The 27,633-nt window shown below is 38.4% G+C and overlaps 1 long non-coding RNA gene across 1 annotated transcript in view; it reads left to right on the forward strand.

The window, feature by feature from the left end:
- Positions 1–8,095: 8,095 nt before the first annotated feature.
- Positions 8,096–27,633, forward strand: part of LOC114674925 (uncharacterized) — a 54,691-nt gene continuing 35,153 nt past the window's right edge. The window contains exon 1 of the long non-coding RNA XR_013412754.1: positions 8,096–8,230. This is a non-coding gene — a long non-coding RNA (uncharacterized LOC114674925). The remainder of the gene's footprint in view (positions 8,231–27,633) is intronic.

Raw genomic sequence — 27,633 nt, forward strand, 5'->3', positions numbered from 1 at the left:
TCGCCCAGGCTGGAGTGCAGTGGTGCGATCTCGGCTCACTGCAAGCTCTGCCTCCTGGGTTCATGCCATTCTCCTGCCCCAGCCCCCCGAGTAGCTGGGACTACAGGCACCCGCCACCTCGCACCACTAATGTTTTGTATATTTAGTAGAGACAGGGTTTCACCATGTTAGCCAGGATGGTCTCGATCTCTTGACCTCGTGATCCACCCACCTCGGCCTCCCAAAGTGCTGGGATTGCAGGCGTGAACCACCGTGCCCAGTTGCCTTATTCTTTTTATACCATGATCCTATTCATCTTTGAAGTGAAGTTCTCTGTCACTAATGGTCAGTCATAATCAAACTAGAGAAAGTTAAGGAACATATTCATATTATCTACAAATTGGCTATAACTTGAAATAAGTAACATGACAGACAGTTACACTGAGAAATGGGTCATCTGTCCCCTCTTTAGCTCTCACTGTTAGTTATACAAAAATTAGTTTAGATGAGAGATCCAAAACCTCAAATTCTAAATGAATACATGCATAGCTGCCATTTAATCCACTAAATTTTTTCGGAGTGTTATACATTAGGGTAACATAGGCCAACAGTAGAACTCCAAATATTAATCTTGTCTTCTCTGGATTCATGAGCTAGAGCATATATAAACCTGACAACCTCTCTATTCTATTCATTTATCACACAATCTTGTTTGAGGCCTGTTTTTCTTTTCTCATGGTTCCTCATTGAGCCTCACTTGACTTTTCAGAGGTAGGATTTTAAAAGTAAATAAGCCATGTCTTTCTTCCCTAACATCTAGGATAAGCTGCTAATTTTATTCTTCCTTTCACTGTATTGACAAAACAAAAAAGCCAAACTCTATAAAATATTTGAAGAGATTTTTTCTGAGCCAAATTTGAGGACCATGGCCCATGACACAGCCTCAGGAGGTCCTGAGAACATGTGCCCAAGGTGGCTAGGTTCCAGGTTGGTTTTATACGTTTTAGGGAGACATAAGACATCAATCAATACATGTGAGGTACACATTGGATAGGTCCAGAAAGGCACAATGACTTGAAGTAGTACCTTAAAAGTCATGGGTGGACTCAAAGATTTTTTGATTGGCAATTGGTTGAAAAAGTTAACTTATCATCTAAAGGCCTGGAATCAAGAAAAAGGAGTGCCTGGTTAAGATAAGACTCTGTGGAGACCAAGGATTTTATTATATAGATGAAGTCTCATAGGTAGCTACCCTTAGAGGCAATAGATGGCAAATGTTTCCTATTCATACCCTGAAAAGGTGTCAGACACTCTGGAACAGAGCTACTAAGGGAAGGGGAGTCTCTATAGAATGCACAAGAGATAGCCATGCAGGACCAGTCTTAAAGATGTCAATGAAATACATTTGGGATAAAATACTCTGATTTTCTTCAGGGCCTGCTATTTGTCACGTGATGCTATACTACAGTCAGTTTGGAATTTTGGTATCTTATTGGTACAAAGAGTCTGTTTTGTGAATCTTAAGATTTCTGTTTAAATGTTAATGCTGGTCTGTTGTGTCTGAATGCCAAAGGGAGGAAAATATAATGAGGCATATCTGACTCTCCTTCCAAACATTACCTGAACTCATATTTCAGGATTTCTTTGGATCCCCTTGGCCAAAGGGGGGGTCCATTCTCTCAATTGGGGGACTTAGTATTTTATTTTTGAATTACATCTGGGTTTGACTTTGGACTGCTCATTTAATCAGGGGCAAGGTCATCTCATCTCCCATACAGTATATGACTACACGAATCATATAGGGAAGAGTGAAGAGGAAGAAAATGATTAAAAAGAGAAGAGAGAACCAAAAGCAGAAAACTTCACCTATCCAATCTGCTGATAATACATGTTGTTTTTACAGTAAAAGTAATATTCTTTTCTTGATGAACCTCTTGTGTGTTTGGCTGTCTTTTTTTTTTTTCTTTCTAGTATGACCTTTTTGGGCAACGCTGCTAATTACTTACCCAGTATTTGTACTCCTTGTATTCCTTACCTAACAGAGCCCTAATTTTGGGTAGGACGAAGAATGGCAAGATACTGGAGGAGTAGAAACTACATTTACCAGATCCTCTTGCCACTGGGCACGATATATCACTTTGTTCTGGCCAATGAGATGTATGTGGAATTTTACTCTGTGAGGGTTTTAGATCAACTATTGTTTTTATAATAAAAACAGAAAGACTCAGCTATATTGTGTATTTTTCCCTTTGCCCTTCCCCTCTCTTTCTGCCTATAGTTAACAGAGTTAAAAAAAAAAAGAAGGGGCCGGGCGCGGTGGCTCAAGCCTGTAATCCCAGCACTTTGGGAGGCCGAGACGGGCGGATCACGAGGTCAGGAGATCGAGACCATCCTGGCTAACACGGTGAAACCCCGTCTCTACTAAGAAATACAAAAAACTAGCCGGGCGAGGTGGCAGGCGCCTGTAGTCCCAGCTACTCGGGAGGCTGAGGCCAGAGAATGGCGTGAACCCGGGAGGCGGAGCTTGCAGTGAGCTGAGATCCCGCCACTGCACTCCAGCCTGGGCTACAGAGCGAGACTCCGTCTCAAAAAAAAAAAAAAAAGAAGGAATTTAGTATACTTGAGCCACATTATCAGCCTTGTACTGATGTCCTTATGGATTTATCTTTATGTAAAGACATAAATTTTTATACATTTAAGACATTATCTATCAAGATTTTTATTAGTAGCTCTTGAAAGTAATTGTTATCAACACAACCTATAAGAGAATTCTTTCTTCTTGGAAGGAGAGAAAGATACAAGTGAGGAGGAGTAAAAAAGGAGAGAGAAAAAGAAAATATGTATTTATCTATCTATATACATACATATGCATATGTATATATACATATACGTATATATATGGCTTTATATATATGTATATGTGTATATATATGTATATGTGTATATATATATATAAAGCTATGTATAACAGACCCACAGCTAATATTACACTGGATAGGGAAAAACTGAAAGGCTTTCTTCTAACATCTGGAACATGACAAGATGCCCACTTTCACCACTTGTATTCAACATAGTACTGGAAGGTCTAGCAAGAGCAACTTGATGAGAGAACAATATAAAAGAAATCCAAATTGGAATATAAAAGTTGTTGGGAACAGGCCCCCCAAAATCTGGCCATAAACAGGCCCCAAAACTGGCCATAAACAAAATCTCTGCAGCACTGTGACATGTTAATGATGGCCATAACGCCCAGGCTGGAAGGTTGTGGGTTTACCGGAATGAAGGCAAGGAATACCTGATGCGCCCAGGGCAGAAAACTGCTTAAAGGCATTCTTAAACCATGAACAATAGCATGAGCGAGCTGTGCCTTAAGGGCATGTTCCTGCTGCAGATAACTAGCCAGACCCACCCCTTTATTTCCGCCCATCCCTTCGTTTCTTGTAAGGGATACTTTTAGTTAATCCCGTTTCCCATAAGGGACACTTTTAGTTAATCGAATATCTATAGAAACAATGCTAATGATTGACTTGCTGTTAATAAATACGTGGGTAAATCTGTGTTTGGGGCTCTCAGCTCTGAAGGCTGTGAGACCCCTGATTTCCCACTTTACACCTCTTTATTTCTGTGTGTGTGTCTTTAATTCCTCTAGCACCGCTGAGTTAGGGTCTCCCCGACCGAGCTGGTCTCGGCAAAAGTCGAACAGTCCTTGTTCCAGATGATATCATACTGTAGCTCAAAAAACCTAAAGACTCTACCAAAAAAACTAATAGAACTAATAAATTCAGTGAAGTTGCAGGAAACAAAATTAGCACACAAAAATCTGTAGCATTTCTACATGCAAACAATGAACAATCTGAAAAAGAGAAAATTAATTTTATTTACAATAGCAACACGTAAAATTAAATGCCTAGAAATTGTTTAACCTACTCATGAAAAATTGCTATAATAAAAACAACAAAACACTGATGAAGGAAATTTAAAAGAACACCAAAAAATGAAGATATTTCATGTTTATGGATTGGAAGAATCAATTTTTAAAATGTACACAATACCCAATGCAATCTACCGATTTAATGCAATCCCTCTCAAAATACCAACGACATTCTTCACAGAAATAGAAAAACAATCCTAAAATTTACATGAAAACAGCAAATGCCCAGAATAGCCAATGCTACTTTAAGCAAAAGGAACAAAACTAGAAGATCGCATTATCTGACTTCAAATTACACCACAGAGCTATAGTAAATAAACATTGAGCCTTCGATATTGCGCCATTCTTTGGGTTGATCAGTCAGCTTCCTGGTGGCAGATTGATTATATTGGACCTCTTCCGTTATGGAAAGGGCAGAGGTTTGTCCTCACTGGAACAGGCACTTACTCTGGATATGGGTTTGCCTATCCTGCACTCAATGCTTCTGCCAAGACTACCATCCATGGACTCATGAAATACCTTATCCACCGTAGTAGGTATTCCACACAGCAGTGCCTCTGACCAAGGCACTCACTTTATGGCTAAAGAATTGCGTCAGGGGGCTCATGCTCATGGAATTTGCTGGTCTTACCATCATGTTCCCCATCACCTTGAAGCAGCTGGATTGATAGAATGGTGGAATGACCTTTTGTAGTCACAATTACAATGCCAACTAGATGACAATACTTGGCAGGCTGGGGCAAAGTCCACCAGAACGTCATATACACTCTGAATCAGCATCCAATATATGGTACTTTTTCTTGCATAGCCAGGATTCACAGGCTCAGGAATCAGGGGATGGAAGTAGAAGTGGCACTAGTCACCATCACCCCTAGTGATTCACTAGCAAAACTTTTGCTTCCTGTTCCCATGACATTCGGTTCTGTTGACCTAGAGGTCTTAGTTCCAGAGAGAGGAACGCTGCCACTGGGAGACACAGCAATTCCATTAAACTGGAAGTTAAGATTGTCACCTGGACACTTTGGGCTCCTGCTACCTTTAAGTCAACAGGCTAAGAAGGGAGTTACAGTGTTGGCTGGAGTGGTTGACCCGGACTGTCAAGATGAAATCAGTCTACTACTCTACAACAGATTTAAGGAAGAGTATGCATGAAATACAGGAGATCCATTAGGATGCCTCTTATTATTACCATACCCTGTGATTAAGGTCAATGGGAAACTATGACAGCCCAATCCAGAAAGGACTACAAATGGCCCAGAACCTTCAGAAATGAAGCTTTGGGTCACTCCACCAGGAAAAAAAAAAAATATGATCTGGTCATAAGCTTTATTTTTTATTTATTTTTTAACGGGGAGGCTTTTTATTACAGCTTTCATCTCATTCGTTGTTATTGGTGTGTTTAGGTTTTGGATTTCTTCATAGTTCTATTTTGGTAGGTTGTATGTGTCTAGGAATTTGTCTATTTTTTCTAGATTTTTCAATTCATTAGCATATAGTTGCTCATGGTAGTCACAAATAATCCTTTGAATTTTTGCGGTGTCAGTTGTAATATGTGTTTTTCATCCTGATTTTATTTATTTGGGTCTTCTCCTTTTTTTCTTAGTCTGGCTAAATGTTGATTTTTGTTTAATTTTTCCAAAAAGAGTTTTTCATTTTGTATTATTTTATTCGTTTCAATCCATTTATTTCTTCTCTGATTTTTGTTATTTATTTTCTTCTACTGATTTTGGGTTTGGTTGGCTCTTGCTTTTATAGTTCTTTAACATGCATAGTTAGGTTGTTTATTTTATGTTTTCCTTCTTTATTGATATGGGCACTTATAGCTATACATTTTCTCCTTAGTACTGCTTTTGCTGTGTCCCATAGATTGTGGTATGTTGTGTTTTCATTATCATTTAAGAAATTTTTCAGTTTTCTGAATTTCTTCACTGGTCTTTCAGAAGCATTGTTTAATTTCCACTTTTGGGTAGTTCCAGAATTTCTCTTTTTATTGATTCTTAGTTTTATTCCATTGTCATCAGAAAAGATGCTTGATACTGTTTCAATGTTTTTGAATATTTTAAGACTTGATTTTTTTACCTAACATATGACCTATGCTTGAGAATGATCCATGGTTGAGGAATAGAATGTGTTTTCTTCAGCCATTGGCTGAAATGTTCCCTAAATATATATTAGATCCATTTGGCCTATAGGGCAGACTGATATTTATTTGTTGAATTCTGTCTGGGAGATCTGTTTATTTCCCTGTACCTTAGCCTCCTGAGTAGCTGGGATCACAGGCATGCACCACCATGCCTGGCTACTTTTTGTATTTTTAGTAGAGACAGGGTTTCACCATGTTGCCCAGGCTGTTATTGAGCCCCTGACCTCAGGTGATTAGCTCACCTTGGCCTCCCAAACAGTTTGGATTACAGACGTGAGCCACCACGCACAGCACTCATCTTGATACATTTAGATGTTCATTTTTGTCTGGGCATTGAAGAGTTAGGTATTGCAATCTTTACAGTTTAGGCTTGTTTTCACCTGTCCTTCTTGGGAAGGCTTTCTAGGTATTCTAAAGGACTTGGGTATTGAAATTTAGGCTGTTTGTGTTTTGAGGGGACCCCAAGCCCAGTAACAGTCATCCTTGAAGACACATACATACTTGATGGTCTTGGCCAAGATTCAGAAGAATTCTCTGAACTACCAGGCAGAGACTTGTGTTCTCTTCACTTATTTCTCCCAAGAAAATTGAGTCTGTTCGTTCTGTGCCACCTGTAGCTGTGCGTGGAGGGACACAAGAACCACTGTGGCCACCACAGCTAGAACTGCACTGAGTCAGACTTTACGCCAAAACAGCGCCGGGTCTCACCAAAGGCCTGCTGTAACCACTGCCTGGCTATTGCCTATTTTTGCTCAAAGCCCTCGGACTCTACAATCAGCAGGTTGCAATGCCATTCAGGACTCTATCTTTTCCTTCAGGGTGGCAAGTTCCCCCAGGCCTTGGATGGATCCAGAGGTGGCGTCTTGGTGCCAGAGGCTAGAGTCGAAAACCTTAACAATCTACCTGTTCTATTTACTGTGGCTGAACTGACAAATCACAAGAAGCAGATCTTTCCACTCTTCCCTCCCCTTTCCAAACACAGAGGAGCCTCACCTCATGGCCACTGCTACCTCAGGCTCACAAGGAATACTGCCAGACTACCACCAATGTTTCCTTAAGGCCCAAGGGCTCTTCAGTCAGCTTGTGTTGAATGCTGCTGGCCTGGGACTCACCCTTCAGGGCAGTGGGCTCCCCTCCTGTCCTGCAGCAGGTCCAGAAATGCCATCCAAGAGTCATATCCTAAAATTAGGGACCCCAAGAGTCTGCTTTTAGCTCTATTCCCTTGTGGCCAAGCTGATACTTAAGGTGCAAGACAAAGTCCCCTTTCCTTTTCCCTCCACTTTTCTCAAGCAGAAGGAGTCTCATTCCATAGCACCCATAGTTGGGAATGTGCTGTGTCTCACCCGAAGCCAACAAGTCTCAGTGTCTCACTCCTGGGCCTCAACATAATACCTGGTTTCACTGCTGGTTTATAAGGACTCAGGGGCTCTTCAGTCAGCAGGTGATAAATCCTGCCAGGACTAGGTCTTTCCCTTCAAGACAGAGGATTCCCTTCTGGCCCTGGCATATCTAGAAATGTCCGAGAGCCAGGGCTTGAAAAAGGGGCCACATGACTCTCACTTGTTCCCTATCCTGCTGTGGCTGAGCTGGTACCCAAGATGCAAGACGAAGTCCTTCCCACTCTTCCATTTCCTCTCCTCAAGTGAAGGCAGGAGGCTTCCTTTGGAGAGATGAGTTGTGCAGCCTGGGGTTAAGGGAGGGGTGATGCCAGCACTCCCTTAGCCACCCCGGTTGGTATCTAAGATTGCACATCTCCTTAGTCCACTGTTTCTGGGCTGAATTCAGCCCTGGGACTTGCCTAGGTGTTGCAGTCCTTGTGGCCTTGACTGCCTTTCAAGTTTATTTTGGGTTCTAGGACACTTCAGTCTGTGGTGGTGAGACTTGCAGGAACTCATGTTCCAGCCACTGGGATTGGTGATTCCCTTTTGCCTAGAACTGGCTTCATTACTCCTTCCATGGTCAGGTGCCAGCTGAGTATAGTCTGGTTTCGGTTTCTTCCATAAAAGGGCAGCCCTATGTGCAATACGTCACAATTGCTGGTTCACCCTCTCCCTAGAGCACGGAAAAGTTCTCAGCACTATGCTGCCAGTGCCGGTGGATGTGGGAGGAGTGGCATCAGCAATGCAATACTGTTTTTGCTACCTCTTCAGTGCCTCTTTCAGTGAAGTTAAAACCAGGTACTGTGAGTGCTACCCTGATTTTTGGTCCTATTGAAGATTGTGTGTGTGTGTGTGTGTGTGTGCGTGTAGATAGTTGTTAAATTTGTGTCCTTGTGGAGGGAATGATCAGTGCAGTCTTCTATTCCGCCATCTTGCTCCACTCCCTCTCCCAGAAGCATTTTGACTTATACATTTTGGTGTGTTTAATATTAAGGTTTTAAGGAAAATCTGAACAGAAATGATCTTATACCAAGGATAAAGAAAATTTTATTTGGTGACTTGGTTCATGATAGGGTCAAAATAAGACTGGTTCAGTAACAATTAGCAAATATGCAAATCAGAAAATTAACTATATACTCCAAAGTTTATAAAATAACTCGGTGATATGGTTGTATATTTTCATCTTTTATTTTATGAATACTTAGAGATATTTACTGTATGGACAACAAACAATGTTATAATGTTAGGGTGGCAGTAAAGCCTTAAAGTTAAGAGCATTGTCTTTGGAGTCAAAGTTGTGTTCAAATACAGATTCTGCCACTTAGGATTGTTTTGCTTAGAGCATATTACTGTAAAATGGAGAGAATCATAAGTTGTCGTAAAAACAAATGTGACAATATTATAAGTTATTTAGCCAAATGCCTGCAATAGCTATAAGACTTTTTAAAAATACAAAGAATGATGAATAAAAAGGTAACCAGATTAAAGGAGATATCCTTTTTCTAACCTATAGAGCATCCCTGCATACATTAGAAAAGCATGTTCTCTCTTGGTGGATATAACCTTGAGAGTGCAGGATTGTTTCTTTGTGCAAAGCCAAATTCATTTCTTTCTGCAGGCTACAGTAGCCCTGCATTAGAATGCACAGTATGATAAGCCAAGTGTAAATTAGATTCCAGCCTTCATTTGCTCCGTCTCCCAGGTGTCCTTACAGTGAACAACTTATATAACTTACAACTTTGTCTAAAGTTATACCCTAACTAGATGTGTCAATGAATTGTTTCTGAACAAACACTAGCCCTTTTCATGAAGGGAGTTCTGGGGAATATATTTTTCTGTATATCATTACAGTATTTCAGTTGAATAAAACTTGTTCAAAGTAAAGAGGAAAGAATTCTCTCCAAATTCACTATTCGATCAAGACTTGGCTATGGGTCCTACTATGATGTCCTCACATATCAAAGTAGTTTAGACCAAAATTCTGGTGTTACTCCTACTAGAGCAACACCAGAAACATGCCTATTAAAAGGTTAGACAGGATATCTCAAGTACCACATCCACTTTGCATAAGTAATTTAAGAGTGCTTTGAGATATCAAGAGATGGAATCCATCCTCAACTGGGAAGAACTTAGAAAAGGAAGTAGTAGAGTATACTGGCTAGGAATGTGGGTTTTGGAGTATAATAGGGTTGCATTTGAATATGGATTCCAGTCTGTTATTTAGTAGTAATTTGGCCTCAATCAGGTTTCTTTACCTCTCCGAGCTTTAGGGATTTCACCTGTAAATGAAGCTAATACTAACTTTGCGGAGTAGTTGTGAGGATTATAAAATAAACTATATAAAGAGCTGGTATACTGTAGTCATTCAATAAATGACAGATATTTTTATTGACTATTGATGTATGTTCCTAAATACCTAATATTTATTATGTTCTATAGTGGCTAGCATCAGACAGATTAGTTCAGCCTGACGATGGGTAAGTTTATTTATGCTGTATCAGGACCCTGGAAGGACTTTTAGACATTTTCTGTGCATAATTGGATGAGACTCTTTCATGCTATTGAAAGAAATACTGACAGAAGGCAAATGTCAGTATCCTTGAAGCAAAGCAGGCGACTTATTTAGCCTGGGCAGCATGCTATCAATTTGACTGTTTGCCATTAGAAGGGTAAGACTTGTAACTGTGTACAAATCTTCAAGTCTGATGCTCTCGTGAACAATGCGAATCTACGCAATCGCAGCTAAAATTTTAAAAGTATGTTTTCTTATATCTACTACCAATACACAATGGCATTATGCTTCCAGGAGCCCAAAGTGATACATAAACATTAAGCTACGTCTGTGCTTCATTCTTTTCACAGACAGTCAGGCACACAAGGAGGTTAAGTGATTTGCCCAAGGCAGTGTGTTGTGCCACTAACAGAACTGGGAATTGAACCAGAAGTCAGGCTCCCAGGTAATATAAAACCTAGATCAGAATGTCCTTTTGTTGCTGCTGGGTCTGCGGCTCATCCTTTTTCTCTTTAGACTAAAGCATCAACTATACTCCTTCCCTTAACTCTGATTCAATGTTTGTATGGCTGTACTAAATCACTGGTGCTTGTTTTAGATGTTGGCAAACTGAGAAGGGAGGGTCTACATTTATACAATAAAGACAAATGGGACTCATGATTAGTTCTCCAAAAAGTCAATGTGTTTTTCAAAATCTGAAGAAACTTGCAATAAGTGCTGCTAGAAAAATTACAATATGAGGTCGGGTGTGGTGGCTCACGCCTGTAATCCCAGTACTTTGGGAGGCCGAGGTGGGTGGATCACCAGGTTAAGAGATCGAGACCATCCTGGCCAACATGGTGAAACCATGTCTCTACTGAAAATACAAAACTTAGCTGGGGGTGGTGGTGTGTGCCTGTAGTCCCAGCTACTTAGGAGGCTAAGGCAGGAGAATTGCCTGAACTTGAGAGATGGAGGTTGCAGTGAGTCAAGATCGCACCACTGTACTCCAGTTTGGGGACAGAGTGAGACTCCGTCTCAAAAAAAAAAAAAAAAGAAAAAAGAAGAAGAAAAATTACAATATGACAATATGAGGGAGGACTGTGGCTTTCTTGCAAAAAGTAACGCCTTTACCCTTCTTTTTTCAGAATTACCATTTTGAGGGGGTATTGGAGACATCATGATAGAAGAATGGTTACTCTCAACCAGCAGCAAAAAGGAGAGATCCTGAGATTTCAGTTAGTCACTATGATTACAAAAGCAAATTGGCAAGAGTTGAGTATAGTTAATTTTTATGATGTCAATAATTGTTGAAAATCTTCAGTAGTCAATACCAATTTTTACCATCCTTATCCTTAGTGAGGTGGGAAATCCATTTGGCAAACAATCTTGTTGTATAATCAATCAAAGATCATGCAAGCAGTCAAAACATCATAACCATGTTAATAATTTAAATAGCATGCTAAAACCTTCAACAGCATGCTAAGGTTTACCAAAAACATTCCACTATATCATTGCATTTGATGCTCAAAGTAGTCTCATCAAGAACACAAAACATAAATATTCCATTTTATTTGTGATCTGTCTCAACACCTGACTAGCAAGTTATATAACACTTTACTAGCAAGTAAGAATAAGGAGTGATGTCTTCTTACCTATAGGTCCAAGGTACTTTTCATTATACTATGCTGCCAGAGAGGCTTTAAAAAAAAGCATGTCTGGACTACTGCATATTCCTATTTAATAGATGGAGTACTCGAGACCCAAATAACATATTACTTCTCTACCTCCAGCTCTAGATCACATAGGTAACCTCCTAGAGAGAGGTTATACTCAACACAACCTGTTGATTTATCTTTAACAAACTTACTTTTTTCCTGACTCCGTATAGTTAATATGACCAGCACAAATCACTATCTTTTTAAATTAAAATATATTTTTCTTGAAAATGTATTCTAATAATAGAAAGATTACATTTTTCACACAAGGGGCTCTTATGATTTAAAGGACATCAAAAGTCCACCTATCTTCCACAGGTTATATAAACACCTGTCGTAATCACCTCTGTTCTCTTCCTCATTCATTATTTTATTTCTATATATAAGTCAGGAGTGGGATAATGGTGTGCTGATAAACTGATTTTGGAGAGGGAGAAGGAAGACTTGATTTGCATTATTTGATGAATTCTATTGTGTAAATATGTCTATCATGGCTGATTTCGTTCTACCAGTGAGATACTATTGAACATGGAATTGAAAAGAAACGTATACAAATCAGTTCTTGTAAGCTGGTATGAACTGACTCTAGAACAACCTGGAGAGGGAAGCTCAGAGTATCAAAAATTGTGAGGACATGGACAGGCAGGGTGAAGCATGTATTCATTTATTCAAACATGTGCTCAGCACCTACTGTTTAACTAGAGTTCTGTTAATTGCTTGTGGAGGGGCGATAGAGATAATAACATCTATCATTTTTTGAGTGCATGCAATGTGTTGGGCAAAATGCTAAGCCCTTTATGTACAGATCCTTATTTTATCTTCACGTTCCCCATATAAAATATACATTACCATCCTCACGTTTTAGATGAGGAGACATGCTTACTGAGATTAAGTGATTTGTCCTGTGAGCAAGTGGCTAAATCAGGATTCTAGCTCATACCTCAGTGTCTTCAAAGCACTTTATATTATACCAAGCCTACACAGTCAGGGATTCATGGCATTCAAGAAATTCACAGTTTAGTTGAGACTATAGATAAGAAACACAACCATAATATAGTGTGATAATATGAGAATTTTTGCAAAAGAGGGACAATTAATAAAGTGTAAAAGATGTTAAGGAAGGCTTCTGAAGAAAGCAAATCTTAATTCATAAGAGTAGGTAGGAGTTAATATGGCATACTTAGGTAGGGAGGGTATTCCTAGCAGAGAGAATAGCATATGCAAAGTCATGCAGAGAGTGTGGGGGTTCTAGAAATTTCAAGTAGATTTGTACATTCTTCATTCAACAAATCTTTATCAAGTACCTACTATATTCTAGGTACTATTCTAGGCTCTAGATATACAGCAGTGAACAAAACTTAAGATAATTCCTGTCCTCATAGAGCTTGCACTGTTTTAGGGACAGAGACAAAAGTAACAAATATGTAAGTAAATACGTCGAATGGTGACAAATGCTATAGAGAAGTAAACCAGAGGAGGGGGAGAGGATGTGTCAGGGTGTGGTTACAATATTATATGGTAGATACCAGGGAGGCTGGGGTTAGGGTGGGGCAAGGAAAGTCATCAGAACACAAAACGTAAGAGGGCACTAATTCTCAGTAGCCAACATTGCACTTTCACAAGTCTGGGAGCAAATTCCTCCTTAAATTTTGTGCCCTTGGCACCTCATTTCCCTCACTGTAATCCAGATCCTGGGGCCTGGCAAGAGATATTTGAGCAAAGGCTAGAAGTAAATGAAGGGGCAAGACATTTTGACATCAGAAATAGAGCATTCCGGCAGGTTCACAGCTCTGAGGCAGAGTTCTTGTGAGCATTTGATAAGACAAAGGAAAGGGAAGAGAGAGTCAGAACATGGAGAATGTTGCTTGCCAACTGAAAAATTTGATCTTTATCCTGAAGACAATAGTGAGAGGTGTTTAGTGGGTTTTAAATGGGGTATGCTTTACATTTTTTTTTTTTTTTTGAGACAGAATCTTGCACTGTCACCCAGGCTGGAGTGCAGTCGTGCCATCTTGGCTCACTGCAAGCTCCGCCTCCTGGGTTCATGCCATTCTCTTGCCTCAGCCTCCCAAGTAGCTGGGACTACAGGCCCCCACCACCATGACTGGCTGTTTTTTTGTATTTTTAGTAAAGACGGGGTTTCACCGTGTTAGTCAGGATGGTCTCCATCGCTTGACCTTGTGATCCACCTGCCTCGGCCTCCCAAAGTGCTGGGATTACAGGTGTGAGCCACCACACCCGACCTGCTTTAAGTTTTAGAAATATCATTGTGGTTGGAGTATGGATGACACTGTGAGTGAAGGGAGAATATATGAAACGTATTTAAGAGGTAAAAAGAAATTAGTGACTATAGAGGAAATGTGCTATTGAGGGAATTAAGATGAGCTCAAAGAGAGGATAGAGGAAGAATAAAGATGACAAACTGGCTTTCCCTAAAACGTTTCTGTGATCAGCTTTAGTCCTTAAATATTTACGCTATGCAGAGCAATGAGAAGGAGTAAGATCTATGAACAAAATATCATTTGAGTGGTATACAAGAGAAGAAGAAACAGCCTGAAATGACAGAAGATCTACATCAAAAGATTGAAAGTTAGAAAAAATACTAAAGGACTAAACCATACCTTATTCTTTCTGAAATGAGTTATATTCATCTATGCACACACACACATTTGTTGATGACCATTAATTTTTATGAAGTAGGAATTCGGGTCAGGTAAGTGATAATAATCTAGCAAGGGCTGAAGTTATGAGCTAACTTGTGTTTCCCCAAATTTATATGTTAAAGTCCTAACTCTCAGTACTTCAGAATGTGAATGCATTTGGAGAGAGAATCTTTTAAGCGCACACACACACGTAAAAGGTCTTTTTTCATTCTTGTTAGAAGTTTTAATTTAATTTTTAATTTTTTTCTCTTGTCACAAATGATGGGTTTTGGGTTGTACATAAATAATAGTGTTCTTCATTTTTACAAAAAATATTTTATGGCATTGGATTAAAAATAGAAATGAAATATATATCAAGAAATAGTATACTGTCCTTGGTGGACATTGTGTTGCAAATTATATTCCTGTCAGAATGTTAAAAAATAGACTCAACTACTATATTAGTAAGGGGTCTTTGGTTATAAAATAAAGAAGACCATGTTGCGTTAGCTTAAGCAAAATAGGGGGAATTTATTGATACCCTTGATATGGTTTTTGTGAAAATTCAATCAAATAAGATATGAAAAATACTTAGTTCACTGCCTGGCATATAGTAAATGTTCAATAAATGGTATTTGTTATCATCAGTATTCACTCAAGAAATATTTACTGATGCTTGGCACCTGTACCAAGCACAACAATCCTATGAGGCATGTATTATTATCCTTATTCTACAAATTAGAAACTGAGTTCAGAACAATTAGCTGAAAGTCCCAAGGTCACACAGCTAAGTGAGATACAGACCTGTAATATCAAATATTCAAATTTATCTTCATGATATCAACTACCAAAAAAGGCTGGAGTTAGTGGAACTGAGAACATGAGTAGAGGATTTTCTTAAAAACCAGAGGCATGGAAAAAGGATGAATGTGGATACATTCCATAGTGGAGATGACGATATTGAAGCAATTCTCACTAATAGGAGGAAAAGAAAAAGGAATTCATGTTTGTTTAATATTTACTTCGATCGGACACTACAATAGGTTCTTTACATGTAGTATATCATTTAATGTGCTCAAAATTTCTATAAGACAGATATTATCATCCTTATTTTGCAAGTCAGGAAACTGAGGATAAGAGTGTTTTTCTTGGCCAGGCATGGTGGCTCACGCCTGTAATCCCAGCACTTTGGGAGTCCAAGGAGGGTGGATCACAAGGTCAGGAGATGGAGACCATCCTGGCTAACACGGTGAAACCCCGTCTCTACTAAAAATACAAAAAATTAGCCAGGCGTGGTGGCGGGTCCCTGTAGTCCCAGCTACTCGGGAGGCTAAGGCAGGAGAATAGCATGAACCCAGGAGGCAGAGCTTGCAGTGAGCCAAGATGGCACCACTACACTCCAGCCTGGGCCAAAGTGCGAGAGTCTGTCTCAAAAAAAAAAAAAATGTGTTTTTCTTGACTAAAGTCACAAAGGTACTACACAGCAGAGGGAATAAAAAAGCAAATTAGTTGACTAAATGATGTTATCTCTATTTTGTTGATGACCATTAATTTTTTATGAAGTAGGTATTCGGGTCAGGTAAGTGATAATAATCGAGCAAGGACTGCAGTTATGAGCTAACTTGTGTTTCCCCAAATTTATGTGTTAAAGTCCTAACCCTCAGTACTTCAGAATGTGACTGCATTTGGAGAGAGACTCTTTCAAGTGGTAATTAATTTAAAATGAGATAACAAAGATAGGCCCTAATTCAATACGGCTGGAGTCCTTATAAGAGGAAGCAATTAGGACACAGAAGTGTATTTGTACAGAGGGAAGACCATGTAAAGACCCAGGGAGAGGACAGCCACGTACAAGCCCAAGAAGAGAGGCCTCAGAGGAAGCTAGCTCTGCAAACACATAGTTCTGGGTTTCTAGGCTCCAGGACTACGAAAAGAAAAAAAAAATCTGTTATATAAGTCACCCTATCTGTGGAATTTTTATGGCTGCTCTATCAAACTAATTCAAATTTTGATATTGGAAAACAGGGTGCTACTGCAACTAATAAATAAAAATATGGATTTGGCTTTGGAAGCACATAATGAGTAAAGGTTGGAAGAGTTTGTAAGTGCATGTTAGAAAAAGCCTAGATTGTTTTGAAGATGTTAAAAAATATGGATGTTAAAGGTGATTCTGGTGAAGAATCAAAAAGAAAACAGAAGAGGTATAGAGAAAGATTTTATTATGTTAGAGAATACATATATCATCATGAAAATAATGGTTATATGAACATTAAAGCTGCTTCTGGTGACATCTCAGATGAAAATTTGTAACATATGACTGGAAACTAGAGGAAAGGTGATCCTTGTCATACAGTGGCAAAGATCTTTGCCAAATTGTGCTCTAGCATTTTGTGGAAAGTAGAACTTATAAGCAGTAAATTTGGATATTCAGCTGAGGAGATTTCTAAGCAAAGTGTTTAAGATGCACTCTGGTTTCTCCTTTCTGCTTATGGTAAAATGTGAGAGAAGAGCCATTAACTGAAGAATTTTTTAAAAATTAGTAAGCGTTTATATTTTTCAAAATTATTTTGTTGTGCATATTTAAGGCATACGACACAATGTTATGGGATATATAGGGAGAGTTAAAAGGTTACTATGGTGAATCAAATGAACACACCAACCAACTCACCAAGGTACTTATTTATTGTGTGTGTTTCTGTGGCTACAGCAGCTAAAAATCTACTCATTTAGAAAGAACTCCAAATATATTACAATTTTATTATCTACAGTTCTCATGTTGTACATTAGATCTCTAGATTTTTTACATCCTACATATCTGCTACTTTGTATCTTCTCACTTACATTCCCCAGTTCCTCTTCCCTTGCCCCTAGTAACCACTGTTCTCTATCTGTGTATATTTGATTTTATTTTAGATTTCACATATAAGTGAGATAATGCAGTATTTTTTGTGTGTGTCTGGTTTATTTCACTTAGGATAATGTCCTCCAGTCTCATCCATGTTATGGCAAATGGCAAGATGTCATTCTTTTTTAGGGCTGAATAATATTTCATTATATATATATATATATGAATGAATATGTATAATGAAATATATAATATATAAATATAAATGAAATATGAAATATTACATATTTCATTTATATATATATGAACTGTTAAACACACACACAAAATAGAATGTGAAGATTTCCAAAGTTGTCAGCCTATCCTATATTTTAAAAAATGAGAACGCATATTCTGGAGAGAACAAGGTTGTGGCTAAACAGTCATTTGCTAAAAAGATTATGAGTGTGTCTCGCGGGTTAATCAGCTATCTCAGTAGAAGCCAAGATCTGATTATCTAGAAAGATCTGTGGAGGATCTTTTTGTCTGAAAGCATGGACTCTAGTGAATTGCATGCGAGATCAATAATATTTTTGAAAATTTTATACCAGCAGAAATTCTGCTAACTTGTATTGAACAGAACAGAGATGAGATTAAATGAAGGAAGGTTGTTGGACTTCTGTGATTCTACAAGATCGTCAGTAGAGATATCTAACTGTGAACATAAATTATCCTTCAAGAAAGGGGAAAGATAATCTTGAAGGTAGTTCAGAGGTTAGCATGACTGGTATAGAGAGCACAGATTCAGGGCATGGGGCTGCTGCCATGGTGAACCTGGAAGGCAGGGCCACACAGATGGGCCTAGAGAACAGATCATCAAGTCAAAGAGGATTATTCTTGAACCTTAAAATCGAATGGAATTTGCCCTGATAGGTTTTGGACTTACTTGGGGCCCACGACTCCATTGTTATTTACAATTCCACCTTATTGGAATGAGAATAATTATTGTATAACTGTCTCACAATTGCATTTTGAACACAGATAATTTGTCTCGTTTCCCAGGTTTACAGCTGGAGAGAAATTTTCCCTCAGAATGAATCATACTTTAAGTCTCACCCATTCCTGATTTAGATATTTAGATGAGATTTTGGCCTTACATTGATTCTGAAATGGGTTAATACTTTTGTTTTGGGCTGTTTAGAAGGGGTATATATATTTTGCATGTGAGATGGACATTCATTTGGGGGTTCAGAAGGTGGAGAGTTATGGGCTGAATTGTGTCCTCCAAGATTTATAAGTTGAAGTCCTGAATTCCAGTAACTCAGCATGTGACTGCATTTGAAAAGAGGATCTTTAAAGAGAAAATTAATTTAAAATACAGTCACTATGGTGGACCCTGCTCCAGTATGACTGGTGTCCTTAGAAAAAGAGGACATTAGGACACAGACATGTTTGTGTACAGAGAGAAGACCGTGCAAAGACACAGGGAGAAGATGGATGCTTACAAGCCAAGGAGAAAGGTATCAGAAGAAACCAACCTTGCCAACATCAGCATTCAGACCACTAGGCTGCAAGACTGTGAAAAAGTAAATTACTGTTGTTTAAGTTACACAGTTAATGGTACTTGCCTATGGCAGCCCTACTCCACTAATACAGCTGTCTAGAGTAACACTCAGGAAAAGTCATACTACATGAGAAATATAGTGGTTACACTCATATTTATTTTAATAAAAATTGCATTACAAAAATTGTGTATATGTGTGTGTGTATATATATATATATATATTTACTTTTTCAAAAATGTGAACATCACAGAAGAGAATTTCACCTAAATACAGTGACTGCCTCCTACCACTCAAAACAAATATTAACATTTTACTATTTTTTTCCAGTTGGTTGCAATATAGTTTTTTACTTATATAAACTGTTTATCTTACTTTACCCATAACATTTTTAAAGTTAATTTACTTTTCATTCAAGTGTTTAATGTATTTTTCAAGTTTTGTTTAGGTATAACTAGTATATAGCAAATGCTTCATAATTAATGTATACACTTTGGACCTATGTGTACACTCAAGTTATCATCACCTCAATCAAGGTAATAAACATATACATCGATTCAAAAAGCTTCCTTGTTTCCCTTTGTTGTTGTTATTTCTGATAAGAATACTTAACATGAGATCTAATCTCTTAAATTTTTATGTGTGCAATACCTTATCATTAACTATATGCACAAACACATATTTTAAATTTAGCATTTTCACATGCTACCAAAAACATTCCATAATTGTAATTTTAATGGTCTTATAATATTTCATCATATTTGTCTATTTTTATACACTTAAATTGCTTATATTTTCACTACTCTGAATAATGTTTCAGGAAGCACCTATATGAATTAATAGTTTCTAAAATTTGATTTTTCCTTAACTAGATTCCTCACGGTAGGAATATTAGATGACAGTTCCAGGAATGTAGTTCTAGCATATACTGTGTACATAAAGATGCTGCAAATATGGTCAATATGTCACAAGAAGGGAAATAATATGGATTGGGATGCATTGGACAACTAATAAGTACCAAATTCTACACAAGGCATTTTAATATATTTTTCTCACTATTAATATAACCCTACGGAGGCTCAGAAGCCTAAATAACTTGCTCAAGGTCACATAACTAGTAAGTGACAGAGTAGTAGGCTATCAGAAAGCATGGTTTCATTGAACATAAGAAAGGACTATTTTATCATCACTGTGCAGATTTTTTTTTGCTTGTTTGCTTTTTTTTTCTTGTGAGGAGAACAGTTTCTATCATAGGCACTATGTCATTTTTCTTTGACTATATCCAGTATATAGAAAAACTATAATTTCCAGTGCGCTCTGCTTTTATGACCCTCACTTCCATGTTGTATACCGGGAATTGTTCCTTCCAATAGGATGGAGAGAGACAGTCCTCTTTGGGCTTATGAGAGTGAGGCAGTACTGGTGCTTCAGGACCTGTCAGAGTAGATGGCTGCCATAAACCTATGAGCAGGTAATACAGACGGGGCCATGTTTTTTCACGGCTACACTCAGGCTGCTGTTTCTTACTTTCTGCCCTCCCCGCAAGTTGAAATATGAAGGCTAGAAGTGACTGGAGTTGTTGATGGATGGACAGAGACTTCGTACTGATTGCCATGTGTGATTGAGCTTAAAAGATGACTGAAGTCGGGTAATTTTTGCCTCCAGTTTCATCATGCTCTTGATAAACTCAATGTGGTCAGATTCTGGTTAAATAGTTTTCCTCGAGGGCATTTTTTTTTCTTTTTTTTCTTTCTTTCTTTTTTTTTTTTTTTTTTGGAGAGCAGAATGCTCTAGGCATATTTTTAAATGGCATTTTTTCTTTCTCTGTATTGGCGGAAGGGAATTTTTCTTCATTGTACACTCTCCCCAATGACCTGGTGGGGATCCTAGAGGTAAAATTCAGGAACGTGTAAGGGCTACCACTAAAACTGGGACTCACTGCAATTTTTAAATCTCAAATGTGTCAAGACTGAGCCTCCAGCAATTTGTCAATTACATTTTAAGTGTTCATACTCTGGTTCCAGTGGTAGGCTTCTACTTCTGAGTTTTTGCTCTGGTAATCTGTTATTCTCTGTATTCATCTGTATTTCCAAATTTGGAGCACTGACTTGCCCAGTGACCTAAATTCTCTAATACATCCAAGAAGAGCTACTGACTTTCGGCGTATTTAACGTTTTTCTTCATGTTGATGAGGCCAGCACGCATTAGCTATTTATCCTGATGCTCTCCCTCCCACCGCCAATCCCAACAGACCCCAGTATGTGTTGTTCCCCTCCCTATATCCATGTGTTTGCATTGTTCAGCTCCCACTTATAAGTGAGAACATGAGGTGTCTGGTTTTCTATTCCTGTGTTAGCTTGCTGGGGATAATGCCTTCCAGCTCCATCCATGACCTGCAAAAGACATGATCACATTCCTTTTTATGGATGCATAGTATTCCATGGTGTATATGTAGGACATTTTCCTTATCCAGTCAATAAATGATGGGTGTTTGGGTTGATTCCACATCTTTGCTAGTGTGAATAGTGCTGCAGTGACCATATACATGCATGTATCTTTATAATAGAATGATTTATAATCCTTTGGGGATATACCCAGTAGTGGGATTGCTGGGTCAAATGGTATTTCTGGTTCTAGGCCTTTGAGGAATTGCCACACTGTCTTCCACAATGGTTGATCTAATTTACATTCCCACCAACAGTGTAAAAGCGTTTCTATTTCTCCACAGTCTCACCAGCATCTGTTGTTTCTTGACTTTTTAATAATCGCCATTCTAACTGGTGTGAGATGATAACTCATTGTGGTTTTGATTTGCATGTCTCTAATGATCAGTGATGTTGAGCATTTTTCATGTTTGTTGATCTCATGAATGTCTTCTTTTGAGGAGTGTCTGTTCATGTCCTTTGCCCACTTTTTAATGGGGTCATTTGTTTTTTCTTGTAAATTTGTTTGCTTCTTGCTGAACAATATTGATCACTTCAGTTCACAGTGAATATTTTTGTAAGACCATTAACTTCAACATGAATTAAGAGACACTGATGATTACTTTGACCAAAAGCATTTCCCATCCTATCTCCAGCTTGCTATGATGTCCATGTTAGTCATTTCTATAAGCAAATGCACTGAAAATATTTTTAAAGACAACATTCTATTATCATCAGTTACTTTATCAAATTAGATATTCAACTGACCCATTCCTGAAGGGGGGTGAGATGAGGTAAGATTTTATGAGTGAGAGAAGGGACAGAAAATGGAAAAATTCAAAGTAAGGACAGGCTTATGTGGTTCCGACATCAGGAGAGAGCATCAGGACCCTGGATAGCCAGACACAAGGATATATAATAAAACCTGGAAAAACAGTTGCTGGACACATTTAAAGCAGTGTGTAGAGGGAAATTTATAGCACTAAATGCCCACAAGAGAAAGCAGGAAAGATCTAAAATCAGCACCCTAACATCACAATTAAAAGAACTAGAAAAGCAAGAGCAAACAAGTTCAAAAGCTAGCAGAAGGCAAGAAATAACTAAGATCAGAGCAGAACTGAAGGAAATAGAGACACAAAAAATCCTTCAAAAAATCAATGAATCCAGGAGCTGGATTTTTGGAAACATCAACAAAATTGATAGACTGCTAGCAAGACTAGTAAAGTAGAAAAGCGAGAGAATCAAACAGACACAATAAAAAATGATAAAGGGATATCACCACCGATCCCACAGAAATACAAACTACCATCAGAGAATACTATACACACCTCTATGCGAATAAACTAGAAAATCTAGAAGAAATTGATAAATTCCTGGACACATACACCCTCCCAAGACTAAACCAGGAAGAAACGGAATCTCTGAATAGACCAATAACAGACTCTGAAATTGAGGCAATAATTAATAGCCTACCAACCAAAAAAAAGTCCAGGACCAGACAGATTCACAGCAAAATTCTACCAGAGATACAAAGAGGAGCTGGTACCATTCCTTCTAAAACTATTCCAATCAATAGAAAAAGAGAGACTCCTCCCTAACTCATTTTATGAGGCCAGCATAATCCTGATACCAAAGCCTGGCAGAGACACAACAAAAAAATAGAATTTTACACCAATATCCCTGATGAACATCGATGCAAAAATCCTCAATAAAATACTGACAAATTGAATTCAGCAGCGCATCAAAAAGCTTACCCACCATGATCAAGTCGGCTTCATCCCTGGGATGCAAGGCTGGTTCAACATATGCAAATCAATTAACATAATCCATCACATAAACAGAATCATCGACAAAAACAATATGATTATCTCAATAGATGCAGAAAAGGCCTTCATGCTAAAAACTTTCAATAAACTAAGTATTGATGGACCATATCTCAAAATAGTAAGAGCTATTGATGACAAACCCACAGCCAATATCATACTGAATGGGCAAAAACTGGAAGTATTGCCTTTGAAAACTGGCACAAGACAGGGATGCCCTCTCTCACCACTCCTATTCAACATAATGTTGGAAGTTCTGGGCAGGGCAATCAGGCAAGAAAAAGAAATCAAGGGTATTCGATTAAGAAAAGAGGAAGTCAAATTGTCCCTGTTTGCAGATGACATGATTGTATATTTAGAAAACCCCACTGTCTCAGTCCAAAATCTCCTGAATCTGATAAGCAACTTCAGCAAAGTCTCAGGATACAAAATGAATGTGCAAAAAATCACAAGCTTTCCTATATACCAATAACAGACAAACAGAGAGCCAAATCATGAGTGAACTCCCATTCACAATTGCTACAAAGAGAATAAAATCCCTAGGAATCCAACTTACAAGGGATGTGAAGGATCTCTTCAAGGAGAACTACAAACCACTGCTCAATGAAATAAAAGAGGACACAAACAAATGGAAGAATATTCCATGTTTATGGATAGGAAGAATCAATATCATGAAAATGGCCATACTGCCCAAGGTAATTTATGCATTCAATGCCATCCCCATCAAGCTACCAATGACTTTCTTCACAGATTTGGAAAAAACTACTTTATAGTTCATGTGGAACCAAAAAAGAGTCCACATTGCCAAGACAATCCTAAGCCAAAACAACAAAGCTGGAGGCATCACACTACCTGACTTCCAGCTGTACTACAAGGCTACAGTAACCAAAACAGCATGGTACTGGTACCAAAACAGACATATAGACCAAAGGAACAGAACAGAGCCCTCAGAAATAATACCACATGTCTACAACCGTCAGATCTTTGACAAACCTGACAAAAGCAAAAAATGGGGAAAGGATTCCCTATTTAATAAATGGTGCTGGGAAAACTGGCTAGTCATATGTAGAAAGCTCAAACTGGATCCCTTACTTACACCTTATATAAAAATTAATTCAAGATGGATTAAAGACTTAAATGTTAGACCTAAAACCATAAAAACCCTAGAAGAAAACCTAGGCAATACCATTCAGGACATAGGCATGGGCAAGGACTTCATGACTAAAACACCAAAAGCAATGGCAACAAAAGCCAAAATAGACAAATGGTATCTAATTAAACTAAAGAGCTTCTGCACAGCAAAAGAAACTACCATCAGAGTGAACAGACAACCTACAGAATGGGAAAAAATTTTTACAATCTACCTATCTGACAAAGGGCTAATATCCAGAATCTACAAAGAACTTAAACAAATTTACAAGAAAAAAAAAAAACAAACAAACAATCCCATCAAAAAGAGGGCAAAGGATATGAACAGACCCTTCTCAAAAGAAATTTATGCAGCCACAGACACACGAAAAAATGCTCATTATCACTAGCCATCAGAGAAATGCAAATCAAAACCACAATGAGATACTATCTCACACCAGTTAGAATGGCAATCATTAAAACGTCAGGAACAACAGGTGCTGGAGAGGATGTGGAGAAATAGGAACACTTTTACACTATTGGTGGGAGTGTAAACCAGTTCAACCATTGTGAAAAATAGTGTGGCGATTCCTCAAGGATCTAGAGCTAGAAATACCGTTTGAACCAGCAATCCCATTACTGGGTATACACCCAAAATATTATAAATCATGCTACTATAAAGACACACATACACCTATGCTTATTGTGGCACTATTCACAATAGCAAAGACTTGGAACCAACCCAAATGTCCATCAGTGATAGACTGGATTAAGAAAATGTAGCACACATACACCATGGAATACTATGCATCCATAAAAAAGGATGAGTTCATGTCCTTTGCAGGGAGATGGATGAAGCTGGAAACCATCATTCTGAGCAAACTGTCACAAGGACAGAAAACCAAATACCACATGCTCTCACTCATAGGTGAGAATTGAACAACAAGGACACTTGGACACAGGGTGGGGAACATCACACACCAGGACCTGTCATGGTGTGGGGGACAGGGGGAAGGATAGCATTAGGAGGAATACCTCATGTAAATGACGAGTTAACAGGCACAGCAAACCAACATGGCACATGTATACCTATGTAACAAAACTGCACATTGTGCACATGTACCCTAGAATTTAAAGTATAATTAAAAAAAAAGAAGAAAAGGAAAACAGTTCCCAACTTTATACTTTTCTGACATTGGCTGCATTTTTTATATCTTATCTATTTTTTAAGTAATGCATTACTCAAAAGTTATTTTTCCACCTAACTTTCCTTGATCTTCAAAACTGTATATTTCCCCCTTCATCTCCATAACCCTGGTTACACTCTGACTTATGTTAAATTATATACTCTATCTTCTCTCCCCATTCTAGATTGTAAGCTATTTCAGGACCTATCAGGTGATTGACTCTAGACTGAAAGTTGCTGGAGCCGAGTTGCATCATAACTGAGTGAGGAACTCCTTATTAATAGATTCCTGGGCCTATTCCAGATCTCCCATGTGTATAGTTAGAATTTTTTATGCTAACGTAACCTTGACATATGATTACGTGGGGACAAGAACAAAACAGAACATTAGCTTTAATAACAAGATGTATAGTTAATTTTTAGGCACACTAAAATTTGAGAAGCCCTTATCTGGGGGAACTGGCTGGGAAATGCTTGCTGATCAAGAGAAATAATACATTTTTTGCAGTGACTTCTTTAGCTTCTGTGGCCAGTGGTCACTTTTTTTTTCAGTTTTGAGCAAAGAGTAGGTGAAGTTTGTCTTGAAATCCTATTCTTTCCCCTCTTATTATGTCCCTGGCATTTCTGCCCAAATCCCCTTGCTTCCAGATCCCAATTTTTTCTCAAACTGATCTAGTGATCAACTAATATCTATGTTGTTAATTGACACTTTTCAATTGTATTTATTTATTTTTACAGACAGAATATTCCTTTGTCACCCAGGCTGGAGAGCAGTGGCATGAACATAGATTGTTGCTGCCTTGAACTTCTGGGCTCAAGGTATTCTCCTATCTCAGCTTCCAGAGTAGCTGGGGCTACAGAAGTGTTCCACGGTCCTTGGATAATTTAATACATTTTAGGTAGAGACAGGGGCTTGCTCTCTTTCCCTGCTAGTCTTGCACTTCTGGGATCAATTGATACTCCCACTTCAGCCTTCCAAAACATTGGAATTATAGATGTGAATCACTGCTCTCGGTCTACTTTTCAATTTAAAAAAGAGATAATTTTTTTTGGCCGGGCGCGGTGGCTCAAGCCTGTAATCCCAGCACTTTGGGAGGCCGAGGCGGGCGGATCACAAGGTCAGGAGATCGAGACCACAGTGAAACCCCGTCTCTACTAAAAATACAAAAAATTAGCCGGGCGCGGTGGCGGGCGCCTGTAGTCCCAGCTACTCAGGAGGCTGAGGCAGGAGAATGGCGGGAACCCGGGAGGCGGAGCTTGCAGTGAGCTGAGATCCGGCCACTGCACTCCAGCCTGGGCTACAGAGCGAGACTCCGTCTCAAAAAAAAAAAAAAAAAAAAAAAAAAAAGAGATAATTTTTATGGACTACAAGGCTTTACATCCAAAAAGAATAATTTTATAAATGAGAAATTATAGGTTTTATGATAGGCAATAAGAGAAATATTAAGAGTGTTAGGAGCTCTTTCCAGCACATCTCTGTTTAGACTTCACACTGTTTAGATATATATTCAGCCTATACCCAAATGTAGCCTTGCTCATTTTTTGCAGCCTCTTCTGCACAATATGCCTTATAAATTAGAAGAGGTCACATCCATTTTTTTAAAAAGAAGATTTGGGAGCTCTAAATATGCTGGACTGAATGATTCATGAGTTTTCCCTGAAACTCAATGATTTCAAAATATTCTATAATTTTTTTCTCAGATGTTTCCCCTGTGGGCTCAGAAAATTCAAGTACAACTGAGAAGAACAGAAAAGGCAAAAGGGTTTCACATATCTCAAATTACAGAAATGCATACTTGCAGAAACATTGGACTAACAAGACAAAAGGCAGAGGCATCATACAGACTATTTTGAAAGCTATTTCAGCCAGATACTATGGTACAGATGTAGAGCAGTACAAGGTAATTCAGATGAATCTAAGAGTATTAAAATGCCAATAAACATAAAATTATCAATTCAGTAGAGATCTATTTTACTTCATTTAGTAATGTTAATCAGCACTCCTAAACCTAAAATATAACCTTTCAGTTCTCTTTGCAAATGTTATTTTTGCTGTTACCATTAAAATCATTTTAATGGGGCTATTACTTAGAGTGTCGATAATCCTTCAGAAAGAATTCATGCTGTTATAATATCTTAATTAATTAATTATTATTATTAATTTTTTTTGAGACAGAGGCTCCATCTGTCGCCCAGGCTGGAGGGCAGTGGCGCGATCTCAGCTCACTGAAAGCTCCACCTCCCGGGTTCACGCCATTCTCCTGCCTCAACCTCCCAAGTAGCTGGGACTATAGGCGCCTGTCACAACGCCTGGCTAATTTTATTTATTTATTTATTTATTTATTTATTTATTTGTATTTTTTAGTAGAGACGGGGTTTCACCGTGTTAGCCAGGATGGTCTCG

Source organism: Macaca mulatta, chromosome X (assembly GCF_049350105.2).
Source record: "Macaca mulatta isolate MMU2019108-1 chromosome X, T2T-MMU8v2.0, whole genome shotgun sequence".
In the NCBI taxonomy this organism is placed as follows: Eukaryota; Metazoa; Chordata; class Mammalia; order Primates; family Cercopithecidae; genus Macaca; species Macaca mulatta.